Source organism: Mytilus californianus, unplaced genomic scaffold, assembly GCF_021869535.1.
Source record: "Mytilus californianus isolate M0D057914Y unplaced genomic scaffold, xbMytCali1.0.p SCAF_7, whole genome shotgun sequence".
NCBI lineage: Eukaryota > Metazoa > Mollusca > Bivalvia > Mytilida > Mytilidae > Mytilus > Mytilus californianus.
In genome coordinates, this window is record NW_026262723.1 from 31,515,714 (window position 1) to 31,541,897 (window position 26,184).

The 26,184-nt window shown below is 30.9% G+C and overlaps 1 long non-coding RNA gene across 2 annotated transcripts; it reads right to left on the reverse strand.

The window, feature by feature from the left end:
• Window positions 1-221: 221 nt before the first annotated feature.
• LOC127707891 (uncharacterized) lies at window positions 222-25,608 on the reverse strand. 2 transcript variants are annotated; one of them, XR_007985072.1, is made up of 3 exons: window positions 25,405-25,531; window positions 19,729-20,625; window positions 222-234 (listed from the first exon to the last, which is right to left on the reverse strand). It is a non-coding gene; the product is annotated as an uncharacterized LOC127707891 (long non-coding RNA). The 2 variants fall into 2 exon arrangements; XR_007985071.1 differs by lacking the exon at window positions 222-234 and having other exon boundaries at window positions 18,718-20,625; window positions 25,405-25,608.
• Window positions 25,609-26,184: the final 576 nt, after the last annotated feature.

The following is a 26,184-nucleotide window of genomic DNA, read 5'->3' on the forward strand; positions in this document are numbered from 1 at the left end:
ATTGCTGATCTGTGTAACACAGAAGACTTCACCAGGTATAGGTAACTGTTTTAGAAGTTTGCCATCCGCAGTAAGTAGGTAAACATTACCTAGATATTCAACTATTATAATTCTTCCATCAGACAGACAAATCATGTCACGAATTCTCTTTCTTATGGTGTCCCCTATTTTTGTCTTTGTCTCAATATGCATTGTCATTTTGTCTATGTAGGATTGTTTTTTTCGTGTTTCTACCTGTGCTTCCCTGCTTACACTTGTTTCTCTATTAATAACTATTTCAGTTTTAGAGACCTCCAATTCTCCGAAGGATTTAAGTGATTGTAAGTTGCTTAGTATCTTTTTTATCTCAACAAATTGCTTTATTTTGATATCTACTTCATTGGCCATGTCTTTGTTTTCCATATCATCAACATATCTTTGATATTGATGTACTTTTTCTCCAATCTGATGTACCCCTAGAAATGATTGAACATTTGAAGAAAGTTCAGTTACAGTATGTAAATCATCCTGCATTTCCTTTAATTCTTTCTTTTTTTCTTCAATTTTAGTAATGAAACCTGTTAATGTAAATTTCTCTTGACCCCATACAGTATCTGCTTCTTTCCATAGCTTCTTTTCTAGCTTGTCTAACTGTTTGTTGATTTCCTTCCGAATTTTACCGAATGATTTCTTTATGCTTTCGTATTGTTTTTCTCCTTTCTTTATGTTACTTGTTTTTTCGTTAGCCATTTTATTCAAGAAAAGTAAGATGGAGGTTATATCTTTATCTACTGATTCTTTTGATTTTTCAATCATGGTTTTCTCCACTACAGATGTTAAACTTCTTATTCCGGTGCAATTTGAATGATGAGTAGAAATACACTCATCGCAACAAGGCAATACATGACTGGGGCAGTACAAGTTAAGCTGTTGATTATGTTTGTCGCATTCTGTTTTGATAGGGCCAATGGGAGGTTTGTAGATGTGTATATCGATTGTCTTGTGATCACGAGTTGATTTAAACTTTTTATGATGACCAGAACATGATGAGCATAATCCTTAATCACAGTTGTAACACCATATGTCAGCTCTAGTGTTTAATTTTTCCTGTTTACATAGTCCACATGGTACAGGTTTATTTGATGCCATAACCTAAACATAAACACAACTTCGGCAGTAAATTTAGTTCAGTTATTACTTAAAGCTTTTTTTATTGTTTTTTTTCACTGACTAAAGAAAGATTGCTTCGAATGCAGTTTTTTAATGGTTAACTCTTTTCCGAGTGCTATTTAGAGCTTGAAGTATGGTTACGATACTTGTGTATTGTTAACGAAAGTCTGAGATTTTTTTGTGTAGTTGGTTTGCTACCTCAATGAAGTTTACCTTAAATCTACTGTTTCATACAAAATATTAACATTCTAAATTAGCTTACATAATATGGTTAGCATAACAAAGACTTAAAGGATATCATGACAGTTACAAGGTTTCAACTCCCTCGAGCAAAGTTGACCTACGATGAATTTCGCTATTATTGTAGGTCCCCTTTGACCTTATAGCTCTCTTTTGACTTTAGAGCTGTTTCGGTACCTCACATTCTTCGCTTTAAATTATTTGGCTTTAAGCGTTCGTGATGAAGGGAGAGTGCTTTGGACGTATAAAATTTATGCAGTGTTATTTTCATTTTTACAAAGTAAACATTACATATCACCAAAGCATGAACTTTACCATTCCCTTTTCAGGGAACCCATTTTGTATCCGCAACTCTTCCTTAACCCCTTATAACATTTGTTGAAACTTTCTGATACCGGCAACAGTCTTGTTTATACTTTGGTATGAAAATATTGATTCAAAGTTGCAAACTCGGTCCAGTTTCAGGGATAGAAAATTTACATGAATGCTAGTTTACGATTTTTTTTTTTTTTTTAACGTAACTAGTATATTTTATTGCACACTATTGCTGTTAACAATTTACTTAGTGTACAACATTGCACTAAGTATCCCTGATATATTAGTTATTAGGTATCCAGGAAGAATATCTAATAAGAGTAAATTGATATTACATTACAATATTACAATATTTTAAATAATTTCATGTTTACCGGAGTATTCCATTTCTATCCGATAATGGTTTTTCATATTAGTTAATATACAGCGTGTTTGCTATCATCATCTGAGATTTTAATGTTCTGGATTATTTTAACTGAATTTGAATAACTACGGAATATAATATTTAGACAAATTGTCCTTTGTTAACAGGTAAGTTGACCATAATCTTATTGATTTTTGTATCATAAGCAAAGTTTGCACTTATTTGAACTTTGTGCAGTTCTGACTTAAATATAAACAAACTACTCAGGTAGACATGATTATACACAACATCAGAATATACAACACAAAGTTACAAAAAAAAGAAAAAGAAACAAAAAAGAAGAATATAGAAAGTGTGTATTGTACACTAATATATCTTTTAAGATTTTCCATATTTAGAATGCTTTCATTGAAACCTAAGAAGTTAAGTAGGCTTAATATTTTTGATATAAACTCATTGTTGTAGCTGCAAGAGAGAAAAAATGTTCATAATCTTCTTTTATACTACAATGATTACATTTATTATCTGAGAGTATTTTCCATTTTACTAATTAATCATTGCATGGAAGAATAAAATGAATTAATTTCCACCTAAACATTTTCAGTTTATTGTCAGGTAAAAAAATAAAGTTAAAACAATTTTCTAGTTTAAAATATAAGTTTTTGGCAAACAATTTTTCCCAAGTTATAACTCCTATTGATTTATGTGGTTTGTTGTCATTTATAATAATGTTATAAATTTATTTTGTACTCATTTTAGAATTGATTTCTTTGTTAACCCTTTCGCCGACGAATCCCGGTTTACCGTGATTCACGCTTCAGACAGCTGACGACGAGTCCCGGTTTACCGGGATCGGAATACCACGTTTACATTTCCCACTAAAAACATTGGAAAAACAAGTTATCTTTCTTTGTTGAATACCCGGATGAATGTGTAAACAAAAGCTTTCGTTTACTGAAAACCGTGTCAAAATCAGATGAAATTTACGGATTCTACTAGAATTTGAAATAAGGAAACATTTTTTTTGAAAGAATATGGAAGAATTGAAGCCAGACTAGTATACTTTTTTGACATAAATGCCGTTTTATGTACAAAAACACTTGGAATGGACATCGTTCAGTGTAAGGAATTTGTACAACCTTCTTGAATTTTTCAAGCTTTTGCCGTTTTGGGTTAAAAAATTACGATTTTGGGTCACAAAGTCGAATTTCGAGAATTTCATCTCTCTAATGCCGAAAATTTGCAAATTTTGATTTTTTATGAAGGAAAAATGATCAAAACGTTAACAAAACTGTGTCCATGATGTAAGTGAATAATATAAAGATATAAATAACTACAGACAAGTTTTTATTGATATTTAATATGAAGATATCCCACTTGTGTCATAACAGCCAGGGAAGCCATCGTCTCAGAATAGCTTCTGTCAGGCCGGCTATCGGTGAAAGGGTTAATAGATATAAGAAGATGTGGTATGAGTGCCAATGAGACAACTCTCTATCCAAGTCAAAATTTATAAAAGTAAACCATTATAGGTCACAGTACGGTCTTCAACACGGAGCCTTGGCTCACACCGAACAGTAAGCTATAAAGGGCCCCAAAAAATTACTAGTGTAAAACCATTCAAACGGGAAAACCAACGGTCTAATCTATATAAAAAACGAGAAACGAGAAACACTTATGAACCACATCAACAAACGACAACTACTGAACATCAGATTCCTGACTTAGGACAGGTGCAAACAAATGCAGCGGGTTTAAACGTTTTAATGGTACCAAACCTTCACCCTTTTTCCTGAAACAATAGTGTAACATCACAACATAGAAAGACACACTATAAAATATCAACTGAAATAGCTTAACTCAATCAAAGGACATATTAACACCATTGAACATACACTGAACAAATAAATTTGACCTATGACACAATGTAAATACAAAATAAATAAACTAAGGGAAGAATAATAAAAGTAACATGTTATATCGGTAAGAAATGTTAAACAATTAAAGAAAAACAATATGCTCGAACAAAAATACCATCCATTTGCAATAACTTTAAACACAGGTAAATGAAAATAATTTTGTTGTTAGGTATACCTGTACAGTACCAATAGAGAAAGGAAATATATTTACAAAATAAATAATTTTGAATACAAAATAAATAAACTAAGGGAAGAATAATAAAAGTAACATGTTATATCGGTAAGAAATGTTAAACAATTAAAGAAAAACAATATGCTCGAACAAAAATAAGCATGATTTTTAGACTATTTATGGTTTTATGAATATTAACTTTGGTTTTAATTGAATTATCTTGACTTATTGTGGTAAGCCAATGATTTGGTATTGCTTTTTTAATGCAAGATATCTGCCTGATTCAATCATGTTTATTTTTTAGTTTAGAAAGTATATATGTATCTGAAATTTGACTTCTATCATCTATGATATCATTTATGAAAAACAAGTTGCTTTTTACCCATTCTTCTAAAAATAAACATTTTCCATTTAGTCTGATAAAATTATTTCCCCGTATAAACTGTTTTCTTATTTGCAGAAAGTTTTGTGGGTATGTTGATGCACCTCCTTTAACACAAATCCAAGTTTTAATTAATTCTTGGTAAAATTCTGGTAGACTTTTGAAAATTGTTTTATCTAGATCATTTATATGTTTTAGATTCATTTTAAAAATTATCAAATTATTACCTAATTTATCTAAATAAAATCTTGGGATAACTGTCCAATTTTCCTTTTCAGTATCAAATAATTTTGTTATCCAACCTATGTGTATGGATTTTATAAACATATCAATGTCTATCATTTTTTATCCCCCTTTTTTATTCTCTGTTGTAAGTGTTGATCTTTTAATTTTATCTCTTTTACCATTCCATATAAAATTGTATATGAGGGTTTTGAATTTTTGTAGCGAATCTTTTGGTATGACAGTATTTGATACTTTGTATGTTAAGTTTGGTAGAATTAAAGATTTAGTGACTACTATTCTTCATAATATACTTAGTTTTCTTTTCCTACAGTTAGCTATTATTTTTTCACATTTCAGTATTTGTTTTTCAATATTTAGTTTCTGACATTCTGATTTATTATGCCCAAAATAAATTCCCAAAACGTTTCATTGGATTATTACACCAGTTAATATTTTCATACTTTTCTTTACAATGTTTAAATTTGCCAAGCCTTATTCCTTCAGTTTTAGTTCTATTAAGTTTAAGACCAGAAAAGTATCCAAATGTTTCAATTATATTAAATGCTACTGTGATGTCTTGTTTAGATTGTAAGAACAGAGTAGTATCATCTGCTAGTTGACATATTTTTAGGGTATAAGTGCTACTATCTAGCTTAATTTCTAATCCTTTGATATTTTTATTTTCTCTAATTTTTATTGCTATTATTTCTACAGCAAGAACAAAAAGTAGAGAAGGTAACTGACAGCCTTGTTTAATTCCATGAAATGCTTTAAAATGACTTGAAACCCAGCCGTTATTAGTTATACATCCTTTAATGTCTGAATACATTAGTTGAATCCATTTAAGAAAACTTTCTTTAAAACCAAATTTTTTAAGTGTTTCAATCATAAAGATCCACTCCAGAGAGTCAAAAGCTTTGCTGAAATCTAAAAATAAAACAGCTCCATCTATTTTAAAATTTTCTGAGTAGTCAATAGCATCCTGTATCTGTCTAATATTGAAACCAATGTACCTATTTTTTATATATTCTTTTTGATCAGAGTGTACAAGTTTATGAAGTAAAGGTTTGAGTCTTTGCGCCAGTGCATTTGTCAGAAGTTTCACATCATAATTCAAAAGTGTTATAGGTTGATAGTTGTCAAGCGACAACGGGTCATTTGTTTTATAAATTAATGATATAACACCTATTTTTTGTGTGTTTGACAATTGTCCTCTAGTATAGCAATAATTTAATGTAGATACTATTAAAGTTTTTAAGTCCTCCCAAAACTTTCTGTAAAATTCAACATTTAGTCCATCTAATCCTAGGGCACGGTTTAGTTTCATTTTAAAAATAGCTTCTGTGCATTCTTCTACAGTTATTTCTCCTTCGCAAGCGTCACTTCACTTTCACTTATTTTTTTATGTTTTTTAATATCATTTAAATAGTTTTGTATTTCTTCTAAGTTTGGGTTTCTTGACGTGTATAAATCTTTAAAATATTTTACTTCAAGGTTTAATATTTTTCTTGATCTCTAGTTATCTTCCCTTTTTCATCATATAATTATGTTATGGTTTTTTTGCTTTGCCTAGATTTCTCAAGACCTAGAAAATAAACTGATTTTTTTTTCACCCTCTTCCATCCATTTTTCTCTAGCTCTAATTTGGTCACCCTTTATTTTTTCAAAGTATAGCTTTTCTTATTCTTCTTGTGCATTTTCTATTGTTTGTAATAATGTTCTTTTAGTTATATTATTGTTCATAGTATCAGCTAGGATATTAAGTCTTTGTAAGTCTTTTTCTAAAATGTCTATTTTATCTCTTTTCTCTCTAGCTTTGGATTTGCAATAGTTAATTGAAATATCTCTTACCTCTGTTTTAAAATTATCCCATAGTATGTCGAGATCGGGATAGTTTGTACTTTTATTTTAATAATTGGTTATCAAATTAGAAATTGTTTTCACATAGGCCTCGTTTTCTAATATACTGCTGTTCAATTACCAGTACCCCCTGCCTTTAGGACCTCTATTTATATCTATTTTTAATGAAACACAATTATGGTCAGTATATTGCAGAACTATAGGCCTTATATCGCATGAAGTGGAGTTTTTATAAACTTCAGGTCCTATTAGAAAATAGTCAATTCTTGTTGCTTCAGATCTATCTTTTCTACTCCAAGTGAACTGGGTTCTATGTTTGTTTTTCTTTCTCCAAACATCTATAACTTTTAATGATTTTATTAATTTGTTAAGGTTGCAAACTGTTTTTTTATTTTTTTGTTTAGTTTTATTTTTTGAATCTATTTGAGCTAATATGTCGTTAAAATCACCTCCCATGATTAGTTGCCAAATGTTATGTTTATCGACTAATAATTCAATGTTTTTGAAAAAGTTATTTCTAGTGTGTGAGTTATTAGGCGCATATAAATTAACTATAGCTGATATGCTGTCATTTACTTCAATGTTTACAAGTAAAAATATTCCTTCTTCGTCTTTATAACTGTCAATTAATTTAAAATTTGATGTTTTTTAGCCAAATTGCAACACCTCGCGAATTACTTGTTCCATTACATAGTATAATTTGACCTTCAAATTCATCTTTTAATTGGATTGACATATTATTTACGAAGTGAGTTTCTTGCATTAAGATGATATCACATTTTTGTTGTTTTGACCATTCTATCAATCTTTTTCTTTTTTCAGTTTTTTGTAATCCTTTGCAGTTAATAGAACAGATGTGAAGATTTTTCCCGATAGTCATACGATAGGTAAGTTTGATTTAGTTTATTTTCTGAAAGTTGGGGAGTTTTCACTTTTAAAATAAGTATGACCTGTTTCTGACCTAGACCGATATTGATCACGTGATATTTATATTTATAGATATAGGAAGATGTGGTATGAGTGCCAATGAGACAACTCTCAATCCAAGTAACAATTTATAAAAGTAAACTCTTACAGGGCAAGGTACGGCCTTCAACACGGAGCATTGGCTCACACCGAACAGGAAGCTATAAAGGGCCCAAAAAATTACTAGTGTAAAACCATACAAACGGGAAAACCAACGGTCTAATCTATATTAAAACGAGAAACGAGAAAAACGTATGAACTACATAAACAGACGACAACTACTGTACATCAGATTCCTGACTTAGGACAGGTGCAAACATTTGCAGCGGGATTAAACGTTTTAATGGTACCAAACCTTCTCCATTTTCTGAAACAATAGTATAACATCACAACATAGAAAGACACACTATAAAATATCAATTGGAAGGCTTAACTCAATCAAAAAACGTAAATTAACACACAATGAACGAATAAATTTGATCTGTGATACCTGAATGCAAACACACAGTCAATAAAAATTATAAGGGATAAATAATTAAGGTCAAAAGTAAATAAACAGGTTTAAACAAAGTCAAAGTATGATACAACTGTGAAATGCCAAACAATATTCAGAAAATCATCACTTTTGAAAAAACCTGCGTCATATTATACACAGGTAAATGAAAATAATTTTTTTGTTAAGTATACTTCTTCTTCTGTGTGTATAAAATCTTCCGTTTAGGAATACCAAGAAATTTCTTTAATATCAATAAAACTAATTTAACACTTGGTACATATGGGGTGAATATCAACAATAAAACTATACAATAAGTGCTAGAGAAAACTTCCTGTACAGCTGCAAGAATTTAAGGAGAAATGAAATAATTTTGATGTTCATAGTACGAAGAAGTGAAAATTTGTAGTAATACCAATTAATCAAAGCTGGTATATAAACAAGATCAATGTTAACATTAAATAACAAAAAAAGCATTACAAATAGTATCAACAGGTCAAATTAAAAAGAAAGTACGATTTGAGAGTACTCGCAGTTACTGACAGCTAGTTAAAAGCCAAAACAATTAATAATAAAACATCATGCATCAGAGACTGAAATCAACTAAAACACATCCCAGGGATTTAGTATTTTAATGTCATGAACAGTCAAAGAAGACATGTTTTGTGCAATGCCAAAAATAAATGTATCGACAGGTAGTAGGATAGTTAGGAGTGACTTCTTTATAGATAAAAATGAACGTGTGTGTGTCTCTATCCATCCCGTTTGAAAAGAAAATACAAATTTAGTCTACAACGTGGATGTAACAACAGATGTCGGAAATATTCTTATTTATGTATATAAAAGTGGTAAGCCCTTTAGAGAAGAATTTTCTTTTTAAACATCTGTTTAGTAAAAAACATTTAAACAATTCATTTAGTAAAAAGAATATAAACAATTCATTAATTGCACAACATACTCTAATGATACACTATAATGTATACATTTTTCATGTGTCAATATATGGGTCATCTGGGTAACTTTGTTTACAAACTTTGACATGCAATACAATGTACATTCAAAGTTTGAAAGATAAAATTTACAGTAATAACAATTTATAGAGATGGAAATGTACAATGATGAAAAATTATATAGAATACATATACAGGTATATACAATAACATAAGTCAACAGTTTAACTGAAAATAAAGCTGTATTTGAATTTTTTGGGAGTCAGCTCAGGTCTAAATTTTGTAGTGTATTACAAGTGTGAATAATATTTATTTTCCAATATATTATATTTATGAGCTGACGATAAATAACATAGATACTGTAGATTCGATATGTGTCAGAAGTATTATCATCAAAAATAGACTCAATTTGTTTTGCTTTTAAACTGTTTTTGAAAAAGAATTTATTTCTCTCTTTTAGGTTTGGTGTTATTTGATGTTGAATGGCGTAACCATTCCAGTTACCAACATTTGAATTATTTGAAACATTTATATTTATTGAAGAAAAAAAACAGTATGAGAAGATGCTTTTGAAATTTACACATAGACTTATGAGAAAACTAAAAATAGATATGTACAAATTCATGAGTTTTTTTTTGTTTTTTTTTAAATTTTATAATAAAAAGAATAAGTCTGTTTAGTATTCATGGTCTTTATTCCCTGGTAAAACGCAATGTGTAGGAAGCAGTTTTGAAACTTTTGTTTGCATTATTACGTGTTCCATCGTGTAGTTGCTCTGTTGGTGTCACTGGTGACTTTTCAATGCCGCGTCCAGATGTTGATTTTGCAGGCGTATGGACTTGTTTATTTTCATTTTTCCTTGTTGGACGCGATTCCTGATTTGTGACATGCATAAACTTCGTCATTTGTGATTGACCCGTATTCCTGGTTTGTTTGGCGGGATCAGGATTAGTTAATTTGTTTGTTGGGCCTGTTTTACGTGCTGGAAAAACTTTAGGTCTAGCTGCTGGTGAATCAGTTTTTTGTAACGCTACATTTGTTTCGTCTGCAGTGGTCAAAATTGACTGCGATTGGTCTATAGTGCAGTTTGACAAGTCATCTGGCTGTGCGCTATCTGTTAGTTGTTGAATCTCATCTCCATTAATGTCATCATTATTATCTGAGTTTGACTGATGTGATAGATAGTTATTAGTATCATCTTCATTGTACTCTGTGTTGTCATAATGCGGTGTGTTTTCGCCTTCAGCTGAATCACTTTTAGTGCAATCTATCTGTTTATGTCCAGATTCACCACAATTTCGACATTTCCAGTCATTTTGACATTTCGAAGCACGATGACCTACTTTACGAATTTAGTAATTTCATAGGCTATGTAGGGTTAGATAAAAACTAATTACCTATCCGCTATTGTGTAATGCCTAAACACTTGATATAACTTATCGAAATATAGGAGTTAAACGACATGTGGAGTGGGATCTGCTAACCCTTCCAGAGCACCTGAGATCACCCTCGGTTTTTGGTGGGACTCGTGTGTTGCTCTGTTTTTTTTTATTCTATGTTGTATTTCGTGGACTGTTGTTTATCTTTCGTTCGTTTTTCGTCTTATGCCATGGCGTTGTCAGTTTGCTTTCGACTTATGTATTTAAATATCCTTTTAATATCTTCCGCCTCTACTTTTTTCACAATCCATGAAATGCTATTGTCGAAATCCTTTTTTTGTTTTATCAAAAACAGTTTCATATTTTCCTTCAACAAATAATGTGCCCACTACAGAATTAATATCCCTTTCACCTCCTAAACCTCTTATCAAAATTTTATCAAATATTTCAGAATTGTTACATAAAAGGGGCGCTAGCTGTCAAATTTATGTTCACCGATTTGACTCAAATACTCATATTCGACTTATAACATACTAAAACGTATATACAAATAAAAAAAGTAAAACAATGCATAAACTCGAAATTATGTATCAGCATTTTGTGTGTATTTTAGTCTAGATGCCATCTAATTTGACCTTCCGAAAACTGACGACGGTTATATAATCCGATATAAACATAAACATAGATATAAATAGATAGCGAACTCGTGCAATTGGATTTTCCTAGGTCTGTTTGATTTCATATTATAGGTTAAAACAATATGTTAATAATCGTTTTTACCTGTACAAGAATGAGTTTTTGTAGATCGAATCAGTTAATCAAATGGTTTACCCTTGTTTCACTTTCAATGTTGACACTCTTTCCTTTTACTATCTGAACACGCCTAGTTCATGCGTAACCCATCTCTAGCTAAGAGGTTCAATTGAACTTCACATGAATACGGATTTAATGAGGTCGAATTATTCACTTGCAAGTGAATAATTCATTAACGATGTTTCTTAGCTTATTTTGACAAAACTGAACCAATCTGGCTGCTAAAAGCCTGTTTTTATTTCACTATTTTACTTTCCTTAATGATTGAACAAAAAAAATCACATTTTATTTTTTTCTATATCTCATAGCTAGTGCTTCTTTAGATTGCTTTTGCGCAACTTCTATAATATTATTTTTTTAATCCGTATTATTTTTTTCATGTTTTCCTCACTTAAACATGTTCTTTGCAAGAGCGGGGTATAATTTTGTTGAACTTTGATCGCAGTAACTCTATTTTTTTTTATATCATATTGATAAATAGGCCTTTTTAAATAAAGTGACCTCTGTAATTTGCATAAATTTGAAATTAAAAAAAACGCTTTGAGGAGGTTAAAGTTTTTGTAGAAGCTAAATACCAAATTAAATTTACATTTTAGTTTCAAGAACAGATAAAGTGAAATCATATTGGTTAATTTATTCTTAATGTATAGTCGAATTTGGCTACTAGATAGGAGGAAACATGGGATGATCCATGATATTGATCCATAATTCAAATAATCTTCTCCTAAAGAAAAACTACCTATGGACCAATCAAAATCGTTTTCATGTTTATGTTTCCTTTGAGGTCTTTAACAAGCTAAGAGCATATGCTCCAAGCAAATAAATCTATTAATTTAATTGATAAATGTAGCCACTCAATAAAAGAGAGGCGAACGAAACCCAATTGGACATTCAAATTCATACATCGAGGACACAATCACGATTATGGTCATGGCAATGAAACAACAGTTTAAAAAATACAACATAGAAAACTACAGACTGAGTTACAGAGAGAACAAGGAAAAAAGTCACAAATTAAACAGGACGAAAATTCACAAATAAATTGTTTATAATTGTTTGAATATTTAGGAGAAAGTTCTTAAACATTAATTTCTTTTTATTTCATGTATCCATATCACAGTTGATGACATTGTTTAAAAGTCTTGAAATGAAGAAGTATAACATTTTAATCATACAAAGGACACATGTCTTGTCTTGGCACCATGAAGCCATTTAAGTACAAAGTTATTTTGACTAATTACTTTCTTAACAGTTATTTCATCATTATCATTTTTTTTTCAGAATATGTTTTGTTTACAAAGTTCCTTTATAATAAAAGTTCAAGAAAAATAAAAAAATGTTTTATGAAAAAGGTGTTTTCTTATTCAAAGAAAAATAATCGGAACTTGTGACTGTATGTCCTGCAACTTTCTGTCATACATTCTCGAGATCAGTTTATGATCTCATACCAGCGTCTTTTGTTACACTAAAAGTTAAGTAGTTGCTGTGAATGGATAGTATTGTCAGTGAACCTCAAATTATTAAATAGTTTTCACTTCATTCATTTATTTTTAAGCACACGAATAAATGAAAAACATGAACATATCTGCTTTCTACATAGAGCAGAGTAAATCTTTCTTTAAAATGTGTTCGCCTTTACCAGGTTGGGGATAACCCGCCAAATGGGAAACTATTCCCCAAATGAGTAACAACCCCTCATTCGAGTAATCATTTTGTAGTGCTAAAATACCAAATTTCTTTACTGACTCTTTTTACTTCAAATGGCACATATTCATGAAAAATGCAGCAAATTTCCCTAAAGATGAATAGCCCTATGAAAACCTCGAAAAATTGACAATTTTCAAACCTTCTAACTTTTTAAAAACCCATAATATAAATATACTTCTTAGGAAGAAGTTGTTCCATTTTCTATAAATTTGTGCCATTTAATGTAAAAAGACACATTTTCAGAAACTTTTGTTTTAGCACTATCAAATGATTACTCAAATGAGGGATTGTTACTCATTTGGGGAATAGTTCCACATTTGGCGGGTTGTCCCCAACCTGTTCACCACTTCCGAGTTCATCACTCACTTATGAAAAGCTTGATACGTTACAATTACATGATGAAACTAATCTTAAAATAAAAGCTATGAAAATATAGACATTACTCGTAGTTTAACTAATCACCTTAGCTGTTATATTTATGGTCAAACAATCATTTCCCCTCACTATCTCAAAATGGCTGAGTATAACGTACCAGGATGGGAATTAAGACATGTTTATATCTGATCAAGTTAAAAGTTCAAGATTTAAAGGTTTATCTGTCCTGAATCAATTTGCTTTGTATTGGTTTCAATTATTTGGATTTAAATCTATCATTGAAAGAAGTCGGAAATAGCTTGGTTAAATGTTTGATTTATATTGAACTCTATTCATGCTAATTTGATCATAGTTTTGGCTGCTGGGTATCAAATATTGACACATGAACCAATAATGTCTGTGCGGGTGTCTCACCTGATTTTGTCAATTTAACAGAACTATAAAGAATTACCATACAAGTGGGAGATTTTTCAAGCTATAAAACCAGGTTTAACCAGAGAATTCATGTTCCAAGTAATTGACACTTATTTCCATTTGTTTTTGTTTTGTTAAAACGTCTTTTTTTATCAATCACTAAACATTATATTTATCACAATATAGGACACATGCATGTTCCTCCATATGTTCTCCCTTATACAAGGAGGTTGCTCCTACAGCGAAGAAAAACAAATGAAAAGCTTGCACTGCAAAGTAATATTCCCCGAACACCGCACATGTGTTCAGAAAATACCATTGGGCCAGGACTTTCTTTAAACTTAAATGCCAGACCATGAAATATAGAACCCTTTTAGGGACCTTGTTGTTTAAACACGGATATGTGTTTGCTGTGTTTTTACAACAACTTGGTCGATGTCATTGCTGGTGGATTTTTTTATGAATGGAATTCGTACATTTCTTCTCTAAGCCACATTTAATTATATTCTTTAATAGTTAAGCACTGTTAAAGTCAATGATATTTCCCTTTATATTTTTTGTAAAATATTAAAAAAAAAATACGTATACACCTTTCTATATTTTTCTGTCATTAGACAGGCGACATGCATATACTTTTTTTCATAAACTAACAGTGACAAACATAAACTCTTTTGAACTTTACTTAAACTTAGGCAAATCAGATGAACAATTATAAATGATAATAATATAGTGATTACTTTGATAATTTTCAATGAGTAATTTCTTGAGAGGTGTAGGGTATAAGGCAATGTTGAAAATAATATCTCAAGGAAAGTATAATGGTAATAAACAGATCTTTATTCATCCTTTATTTTTAATAATTCATCTTCTCCCAGGCAAGAGTTTTTCTGCATTTGAAAGATTTATATATACATGTTCCCCAGTTTTCAAACAAAATCGAATTCCTGAATGTTATGGAAAGAATAAGTTTATTTTTATTTTAGTCGACCAAATTAATTGTGTTCCGAGAAAAAGTCCATCCCCCTCCAACAAAAGATAAATGGTCGGTGCCAAATCCAAGAAATGACCACGGATTACATTATGACCCCCTTTTTCTAAGGCACTTAACATAGTCCTATCTTGCGTTTTAGAAACATCAACTGTGACTGTCGATTGTGACCAGCAATATTTGGAAACATTTACCCAACTAGTATAAAAGGTAGGATCGCCAAAGTATCTCTTTGTTAAAAGTTAAAAAACGTGGTTGATGAAAGAAAGTGTTTGTTTGCTTTCTACCAATAAAATGAGAACAGATAGATGAGGGTCTAGATGGGGGGAGGGGCGGGGGTTCTTCATTTCTGTATTCTTTAATTGTTTAGACCATTTTGCTCTATTCTTTATACTTTTTGCCCATTATTCTCTATTCTTTATATTTTAGCACCGCCTAATTCTCTATTCTTTTTTTTTTGTCAATATATCTCTATTCTTTACGTTTTTTCCCATTAATCTCTGTTCTGTAAACCCCATCCACATCCTCATGGATTCTGTAAACCCCCATCCACATCCTCATGGATTATCAGTATGAAGTTACATGGACAAAACGAGGTCGATAAATTATATCATTTCCGACAAAGGTTGTAATGTTCAAAGAAACAATAGTCATGTTTTAGTTAGATAAACTAGGGTACGTTAACCGCACAAGACTGTGCTATGGGCCGTCTTGAACTTGCAGCGAGGTGTGAGTTTGTGTTGTCCTTGTTGAAGGCCTCACGTTGACTTTAAGATGAAGAACAGCAATAAAAGCGCTGTTCTTCTGATTTTTGTGTGTTTTTTACTGTGCATGTAATGATTTTGTGTCATGAATGGATACCCCGTCCCATATCCTTTGTTTTTCTATTATTTATTTAAAGTGGTTATGGCATGCCATACATTTATAAAGTCTTTCCTTATGTAGAACTGTAGAAATGCCGTGTCCATGAACTAAATTAATGTTCATGGTTCAAATTACCGCCTAAAGACTGTAATAATACGACATCTATATTTCTTGTATAAAGTTCAACAGGATTCACTTCTCCTTGACCTATAGTTCGATCAGTAATCAATATTTATACGTTTTTGAGAATTTTTCAATTTTTTCTGGTTCTATAAGGAAATGTCAACAACAAAGGTGTGTAGAATATAATTGAGAGGTTTACATGTACGTCTGAAGGAATACTGTGACTTTTGACCTTATTTGCATGGATCATTGATTATGTGCAGTTTCTGTTTTAACTATAGTTTTACATTAATCTGAGATACCTTTAGATTAAAAGTCAAATGACGTGGATATAAGCAGACACAAATATTTTATTGGTGAGTAAAGACGCCAGAAACAGTCAATGAAAAACATTATCTTTTGCAAAGCCCAATATATATTTATATGTGATATATATCAAATATAGATTTATTTCGTCTTCAAGCCATTGTTCCACTACTAAACTGTCTATTCTACTTACTAGTACACTTGGTACAATCAAAAACCTGGTAATACATTGTTCAAATAAGGCCTTTGAAAATAGTGAAATTAATATTTTTTGGAGTGTCAAAAATTCGTTGGACGTAAATTGCATGCTTATATGTGTGATTTCGAATCTGTTCAAAGTTTTGATTTTTCTACCCTATATACCACTTTGCTTCATAATCTCATTAAGAAAAATTCACACACCTAATTAAATGAGCATTTAAAAAGTCAGAATGCGAATATATATGTTCAAGCTATTTTAGGTCAATTTTTAGTAACATGAAAGAAAAATAACCATGTCAATTGGACCTGCTTTAATACGATAACTGCCTTTGAATTTTTACTAGGTAACATTTTTTTTTCGCTATGGATTCCGTATATCTTCAAGTTATCGGAATTCCAATGGGGACTAACTGTGCACTACTCATTGCGGACCTGTTTCTGTATTGTTGTGAGTTACAATTTATGACTTAATCCAGCAAAGACCGATCGAAACAACATCTGGTACAAAAATCTAATAACACTTTTGGATATTTGGATATGTTGGCTCTCAATAATGACGACTTCAGTATGTACACTGAAGTGATTTATTATGCTGAACTGACTTTAAATAAAGCTAACATTAACAATGAACACTGCCCTGTCCTGGATCTTGATATCTTTATCTTAAACGGAAATCTTAATACCAAAATTGACGAAAAAAAAGAGACGATTTTTCATATCCTTTTGCTAATTATCCATTTTTAGATAGTGAAGTTCCCTTGTAACCATCCTAAGGTGTCTATATATCTCAACTTGTTCGATTCGCTCGTGTATATAACAACGTATTTAATTTTAATGAAAAAAATATCTGTATTACTGAAAAATTATTACACCAGGGTTTTCGATATCACAAACTAGTCAAAACATTTATTAAATTTTATCATCGGTACAAGGACATCATTCTCAAATATAAATCAACATGCAGACATCTTATACGTTCAGGTATTTCACGTCCAATCTTTTATGGTAATATTCTCTGCAAAGCACAAAAATGTCGGCATTCACCCCAAAAGCTAACCAAACCTTTAAACAGACTTATTCAGAAGGGATATAGTTACGATACTGTTGTCAGGTTATTAAAGATGGCATATTTTGGTATCAATATTGATTCACTCATAGGGTCTTTGCATCAGAAATAAACACATTTATTCTAAAACCAGTTGTTGGCATGATACGGATTTTGTTCTCATATATTCTATGATGCTATGCTACTAAACCACTAACGGGACGGATTGTGCTTGATTTTCATATGACGAAGACATAATCTTTCAATCAGTTTAATTGAGGTCTGGAGCTGGCATGTCAGTAACTCCTTGAAGTCCTTTGTTAATTTATGTATCATTGTTATTTTGCTTAGTTTCTTTTGTTACCTATTCTGATATCGGACTCGGACTACTTTTAAACTGAGTTTTACTGTGCGTATTGCTGTGTGTTTGTTTATTCTACATTAGTAAGAGGTATAGGGGAGGGTTGAGATCTCACAAAACATGTTTTACCCCGCCGCATGTTTGCGCCTGTCCCAAGTCAAGAGGCTCTGGTCTTTATTAGTCTTGTATGTTTTTTTAATCTTAGTTCATTTTTATGTTTTGGAGTTTAGTGTGACGTCCATTATAACTGAACTAGAACACATTTTTGTTTAGGGGCCAGCTGAAGCCCTCCTCCGGGTGCGGGATTTTCTCGCTGTGTTGAAGACCCATTTTTTTCTGCTCCTTTGAAACATTCACCATTTTCATTCTCAATTTTATATATCGACAGAACGTAGAAACGTACATTTTCAAAGCTGTATAGAAATAATATCAAGTTATGTTTTAAATTAGGACAAGAAAATCAACATTCGCTCCGATTATACAATATTCAAAGAACTTGTTACAGTGTTGACTTGAATAAATAAGTTACATAAAGTATCGATAATTTTACACAAATCGTATCTAAATGTTCGGATTCTATAAATAACATTAGGATGTGATATCTGGTTTGTAATAAGATGTCTACAACCAAAATTTCAAACCAATCTTTGTATCTTTGTTTATTTGTTTTCTGCTTGTTTGTGGTGGTGTTGTCTCTTTGACACATTCCCCGTTTCCATTCTCAATTTTATCTATGAAAGAATATAGTACATGTTTTAAGCAGTTTGTGGTAACCAAATCCCTGATTTGATATTTTACCAGTGATACATATATTACGTTCATTGAAATCCATAAAGTCGCTACAGACATGGGCATAGCGAACGAGTTGGGATATATATATATAATAAACACTGTAAGATGGGTTAAAAGAACAACACTATACAAAAAAGGAAAATTAACAATAGGAAACGAAAAATCGTTCTGTCATAATATCAATAATTGTATAAGGTTCCCCGTGTGAAGATAAAATATCTTAATCAAGAAAAGGACATATCTTGCTGTTTATATTTCTCTTTTGTAAATATTATAGTAAGGACTATTTGTAACCTGTGTTTACACAACACAACTTTGTTGCTGACATATATTTTTTTTCTCAAAAACATAACCATCGTTATTTCAATATTTATCCATACAAGTTTGTTGATTAAGTTTAATCTATCACTTTTCAAATGTTTTAAAAGATATAATTGATCTTCATAATTTAATTCATGCGTACTGTACATTGTACTTTTATTGACAAGTATTATATTATCACTAGTCTAATGTTCAGTGCATATATCTAGTCATAACTAAGATTGTATTTTGCAAAGTATTTGCCCGTTCTGTTACAAACAAAACCGTAAGATTTATTATTTCTAAAATAAATACACTTCGGATAATTCAATCCATCCTCTTTTCTAACCAGTACCTTACTATCCTGTCCATCTTTTGATATTACTATTATTTTAGAACTCAAGTCTGCTACAATGATATTACCAGAAGTATCTGTACAGAGTCCTTCTGGACCTGATAAGTCCTGTTTATATTGCCAGATCTGTTGACCTGATCTATCAATACAGTTTACTGCATTACCAAAATGGTCACTATAGATTACTCTGTCATCAGAGAAAACAAGGTACTAGTATTGCATATACAGTTTATTCTTAACCTGTAATAAATTCAGTGTATTTCCTTCCAAATCTATAATACGGATTTCATTACTACCTAAACATACAAGAAGAGATTCATTGGAGAATGATAAGCCGTAGCAGCAACTGTTTAGTTTGATAAGTTTGGTCACAGTTTCATCCTCTATATTGAAGATCTTAATGGTAAACTCTTCAGGATAAGTTTTGGCAATCGTAGTCTTGCTGATCTGTGTAACACAGACGGCGTTACCAGGTATGGGTAACTGTTTTATGAATTTTGCCATCCGAAATAAGTAGGAAAACATTACCAAACTCTTCAACTAGTATAATTCTTCCATCAGACAGACAAATCATGTCACCAATACTCGTCTTTATGTTGACCTCTATTTTTGTCTTTGTCTCAATATGCATTGTCATTTTGTCTATGCAGGATTGTGTTCGTGTTACAACTTGTGCTTCCCTGTTTACAGTTGTTTCTCTATTAATGGCTATTTCGGTTTTAGAGACCGTCATTTCTCCTAAGGATTTTATTGATTGTAGGTCGCACAGTATCTTTTCTATCTCACCAATTTGCTCTATTTGGATATCAACTTCAAATGTCACGTCATTGTTTTCCATATCATCATTATATCTTTGATATTGATGTACGATTTCTCCAATCTGATGTACCCCTAAAAAAGGATTGAAGTATTGAAGTCTGTTCTGTAACTGTTTGTAAATCATCCTGCATTTTCTTTAAGTTTTTCTTTTTTTCGTCAATTTCAGTAATGAAACCTGTCAATTTGGATTTCTCTTGACCCCATACAGTATCTGCTTCTTTCCATAGCTTCTTTTCTAGCTTGTCTAAATGTTTGTTGAATTCCTCCCGAATTTTACCGATCGATTCATTTATGCTTTCGCATTGTTGTTCTCCTTTCTTTATGTTACATGATTTTTTGTTAGCCATTCTATTCAAGAAAAGTAAGATAGAGTTTATATCTTTATCTATTGATTCTTTTGATGTATCAATCTTGGTAATCTCCACTACAGCTGTTAAACTTTTTATTCCAAAACATTTTGAATGATGAGTGGAAATACATTCATCACAGCAAGGCATTAAATGACTGGGCAGTACAAGTTGAACTGTTGATAATGTTTGTCGCATTCTGTTGTGATAGGGCCGATGTGAGGTTTGTAGATTTGAATATCAATGGTCTTGTGATCACGAGTTGATATAAACTTTTTATGATGACAAGAACATGATGAGCATAATCCTTCATCACAGTTGTAACACCATATGTCAGCTTTAGTGTTTTCTTTTTCCTGTTTACATGGTCCACATGGTACAGGTTTACTTGATGCCATAACCTAAATATAAACACAACCCCGTCAGAAATTTACTTTAGTTTATTACTTAATATATTTTTATTGTTTCTTTCAATGACTCCAGAAAGATTGCTTCGATGGCAGATGTTTTATGGTTGTTGTTGACTCTATTCTGAGCGCTACGTGAAGCTTAAAATTATGGTTATTTATATATATATATAAGATACTTGTGTATTTTTGAAGAAAGGATTTCAACCTCTTCCTGTACTATGATGTTTTTGTGTAGTTGGTTTGATGACTCAATGACGTTCACCTTACATCTACTTTTCTTCATAAAAAATATAAAAGATTTAGCTTGCATGAAATGGATAGCATCATAAAGACTTAAAGGATATCATGACACTTTATACAAGGTTCCAATTCGGTCGCACAAAGTTGACCTTTCAATGATTGATTGATAGATTGGTGATTGCTTTACGCCGCATCAGCACAAAAGGCTATATCGTGGCGAGAGCTATTTTAAATATTATAACAAAACGTTTTTGTTTTTTTTAAACAGACAAAAAGTCTTTTCAATATACTAAAACTTTAGTTTAAAGCCAAAATACTTATTTACAAATAAAAATTCATCAATAAGATAACATGATAAAAACTTAAAATCGTTTTAAACTAATACAACAAAAAAAAGGAACAATTGTTTCAACAGGAATATCATTAAATAAATCATACATATAATTTACATTAACATGTTTTTTCCCGGATATCGGAAAAGTCTATACATTCAATTAAAATGTGTTTTATTGTATACTTGCAATCGGAATGTATGCATACTGGTTGAATTTCGTTTTTCAGAAGATACTCGTGTTTTATTTTACCTTTCAAGTATTTGGCATTAAGCGTTCATGAGAGTGTGGATGGGGGTTTACAGAATAGAGAATAATGCGCAAAAATATAAAGAATAGAGACAAATGGACCAAAAAAATAAAGATAATAATGAGGTGCTAAAATATAAAGAGTAGAGAATAATGGACAAACGAATAAAGAAAAGACAATAATGGTCAAAGGAATAAAGAATAGAGAATAATGGACAAACGAATAAAGAATAGAGAATAATGGACAAACAAATAAAGAGTAGAGAAAAATGGCCTAAAAATTAAAGAATACATAAAAATGAAGGACCCCATCCAGACCATTGTTCATGATGAGGGGAGGTAATTCAAGAAGAGGGCGTTTCGGACGCATAAAGATTATTTCATTTTTGATAAAGAATATATTATATATCATTTAAGCATGAACTTTACCATTGCTTTTTTTAGGGTAACCATTTTGTATCTGTAACTCTTCATTAACCCCTTATCACAATTTGTTGAAACTTCCTTACACCGGTAAAAGTCGTGTCTATACTTTGACATGAAAATATTGATTCATTTTCAAAGTTGCACACTCAGTCGAGTTTCAGGGTTAGAAAATTTAGATGACCAATAGTTTACGAATTTGGTAATTTCTTAGGACATGTAGGGTTAGATAAAAGTCAATTATCAAGCCGCTTTTGCGTGATGCCTAAACACTTGATATAACACTACAAACCAGTAAAAGTCTGAAATGGCCTATATCTGTACTCGACTGTACTGATTTTTACTCGACCAGTCTGAATTGGTCTGAATTTTACTCGACATTACTCGACCCCAGTCTTAACCATACTCGACCGTACTGATTTGTACTTGACCCTTATCTTTGCCATTGAAAATAGTCTGAACTATTACTCGACCAGTCTGAAACAGTCTTAACCCATTCTCGATCTGTACTCGACCTATTTTTTCAGTCTAAACCATACTCGACCAAAGGTCTGAACAATACTCGACCTGTCTGAACCATACTTGACCAAATAACCTCTACTTTTTTTTAATTTTAGCTGTTAAAATTAATTTCTTTTTTTCTGACATGATAATAGCCACAGTAAAATAAAGATATATATAAAACATATTCTGACATCCTTACATGATTCTTACATTTATCAAATAGAGATAGTTAAATCAAATTATCTTATATAATAATTTAATTATATTAATTTTAAGTTTTAGAGTTTTGTTAAAAAAAAAAATCTTTTACCTAAAAAACCACACCTTTACTGAGGGTATTAAAACCTTATTAAAGTGCTTCTTGGTTGGCATTTGTTTATTTTTTTTTAAACTTAATTTTCCTAAATTCCTAAAGAAAAACTACATAGGTTTATGGTTACCTACAATAGTTATATAATTGTCTTTTTAATGAGTTAACAACAGCCAAAAAAAAAATCACTGAAATTGTTTAACCTTATAAATTATTAGAAATATATCTATTCTTATTATAATTTGGGATATAATATATATAATATATATCAAAAAGGGATAAAAAAGTTAAAGAAATAAATAAAAAAAAAATTACTGAATAGTGGTAAAGTATAAAGTAATACCTCCTGCTTGGGGCAAACTCATTAAAAAGATCACTCCTGGTCAGAGAGAATTAATTTCTAATTAACATTCAGTAAAAATTGCAACATCCTGTAAAACTTAAATCGCAAGGCTTTTTGAGTAATACACGAGTTTAAGAAAAATAGGGCTTTCTTTTTACCTGTAAAACACACATGTAATGAGGTAATTAAACCTTACTAAAGTTCTTCTTGTATGCCATGTCTTTAATTTTGAAAAAAGTTATTTAAATTTAATTGAAATAAATTTTTTCTGCAACTTTCGAACACATTTCCTTTTTTAAATGGTTATCAAGGATTGCTACGGAAGTTCTATTATCATGATTATATTAAATTCTTGGTTTTACAAAACAAAGGTGTGATCTTTTAAATTTATTAAGTTGCTTTATAAATGTTATATACTATTCTAAATATATTTTAATAAAAAAAAATGTTCACTGCATTAAACTAAACTCAACTGACACCATAAATCTATACAAGGCTTAAGTAAATGGTGAAAATTGTCCAGTAACCATAAAATATATCTGAAACATTTAAAAAATTTTGAATAACATTGAAAATATAAGTCACAATTCAGTTTTGAGATTATTGGATCAGCTTGTTCTATTTTTATTTTAAAGGTGATATATATATATGTAAGAGTTGATAATTATGGTGTTGAATTTATATTATGTTTATTGTGAAATTTTGGTTTCAATGCCATATTGAATACATTTTAAATTTCAAATTGTTGTTCAAATTTCTAGCCAGGGGAAATAGCTGTTAAAAACAGTTCCTAAATTGACGAAATACAATAGATAGATACAAAAAATATGTCTAGGTTGGTTAAGACTTGGTCAAGTATGGTTCAGACTAGGTCGAGTATGGTTCAGACTAGGTCGAGTATGGTTCAGACTAGGTCGAGCATGGCTCAGACGCAAATAAAATGGTTAAGTACTGGTCGAGTGTGGTCGAGTACAAGTTCAGACTGTTAAGTATGGTTCAGACTACAGTCGAGTATAATCAAGTAAATTTCAGACCAATTCAGACTGGTCGAGTAAAATTCAGTACAGTCGAGTACAAATATAGGCCATTTCAGACTTTCAATAGTTTGTAGTGTAACTTATCAATATATTTTATAGGAGTAAAATGACGGGTGTCATATTAGAGTAGGATCTGCTAAGATCTTGCAGAGCACCTGAGATCACTCCTTCGTGTTTTGTGGGATTGGTGTGTTTTCATTTTTTCTATGTTGTGTGTTGTGGAATGTTGTTTGTCTTTTCATACAACATAGAAAACTACAGACTGAGCAACAAAGACATCAAGATGGAAAACAAACGGGAACTATTGTGAAATTTTTAAAAGGTGTTAACTCAACTTTTGCAATTTGATATTAATGGAGTGAGTATCATTTCTTTAAGTGGACAGAAAGTGTTGTTTATAATTATTTAAATATATAAGAGAAAGTTCTTGCAACAAAAATTTCTTTTTATTTCATATATATTTATTTCACTGTTTAGGAAACTGTTCATAAGCCTTGATAAATGAAGAATTATAAAATGTTAATCATGCAAAGGACACATGTCTTGGCACTATGAAGCCATTTAAGTACAAAGCCACTTTGACCAATTATTTTCTGAACAATTGTTTGATCATTATTGATTTTTCGGAATACATTTTGTTTTCAAAGTTGCTTTATATATAAATGTTTAAGAAAACTCACAATTGTTTATAAAAAAAAAAAATGTTTTCTTATTCAAAGAAAAATAATCGGAATTGTGACCTTTTGTCATGTGACTTTTTGTCCTGCGACATTCTGTTATATATGAGGATGTGGATGGGGGTTTACAGAATAGAGAATAATGGACAAAACATTCCTAAAAAATAGAGAAAAATGGACCAAAAAATAAAGAATAGAGAATAATGAGGTGCTAAAATATAACATGTATAAAGAATAGAAAATAATGGGCAAAACGTATAAACAATAGAGAAAATTGACCTAATAAATTACAGAATACAGAAGTGAAGGACCCTCATATAAACTCGAGATCATTTTAGGACCTCATACCAGCGTCTTTTGTTAAACTGAAGTTTTAGTTGTTGCTGTGAATGGATAGTTTTGTCAGTGGACCTTAAATTAAATAGTTTTCGCCTCATTCATTTATTTTTAAGCATACGAAGAAATGAAAAACATGAACAGATTTGTTTTCTACAAGGCAGAACAAATATCTTTCTCAAAAATGTGTTCGCCTTTACCACTTCCGAGTTAACCAATCTCTTATGAAAAGCGTGATACGTTACTATTACATGATCAAACTAAAATTGTAGAGTAAAATCTATGAAATATATACATTACTCCTAGTTTAACAAATCACCTTAGCTGTTATTTGTATGGTCAAACAATCATTTTCCCTCACTATCTCAAAATGGCTGCGTATAACGTACCAGGATGTGAATTATAAAGACATGTTTACTCGAGCATGTTTACACCTGATCAAGTTTAAATGTCAACATTAAAAGGTTTATATGTCCTTAATCAATTTGCTTTGTATTGGTTTCAATTATATTTGGATTTAAATTTATTATTGAAAGAAGTCTTAACTGAGAGTCTAGAAGGGGATTCCGTTATTTCTGTATTCTTTTAATATTTTAGGCTATTTTGATCTATTCTTTATATTTTAGCACTTCATTATTCATTAATCTCTATTTTTTATTTTTTTTCATGTCCATTTTTCTCTATTCTTTAAACTTTTGCCCATTATTCTCTATTCTTTAAACTTTTGCCCATTATTCTCTATTCTTTATATTTTAGCACTTCGTCATTCATTATTCTCTATTCTTTATTTTATTATGTCCTTTTTTTCTCTATTCTTTATATTTTTTTCCCATTATTCTCTATTCTGTAAACCCCCATCCACACCCTCTTAACTCGGAAACAGCTTGGTTAAATGTTTGATTTATATTGGACTCTAATCATGCTAATTTGATCACAGTTTTGGCTGCTAGCTCCCAAATAGTGTCACATTAACCAATTATGTCTGTCCGGGTGTCTCACATAATGTTGTCAATATAACGGAACTTAAAATAATTGCCATACAGGTGGGAGGTTTAAAAAGCTATAAAACCAGGTGTAACCCGAAAATGCCTGTACCAAG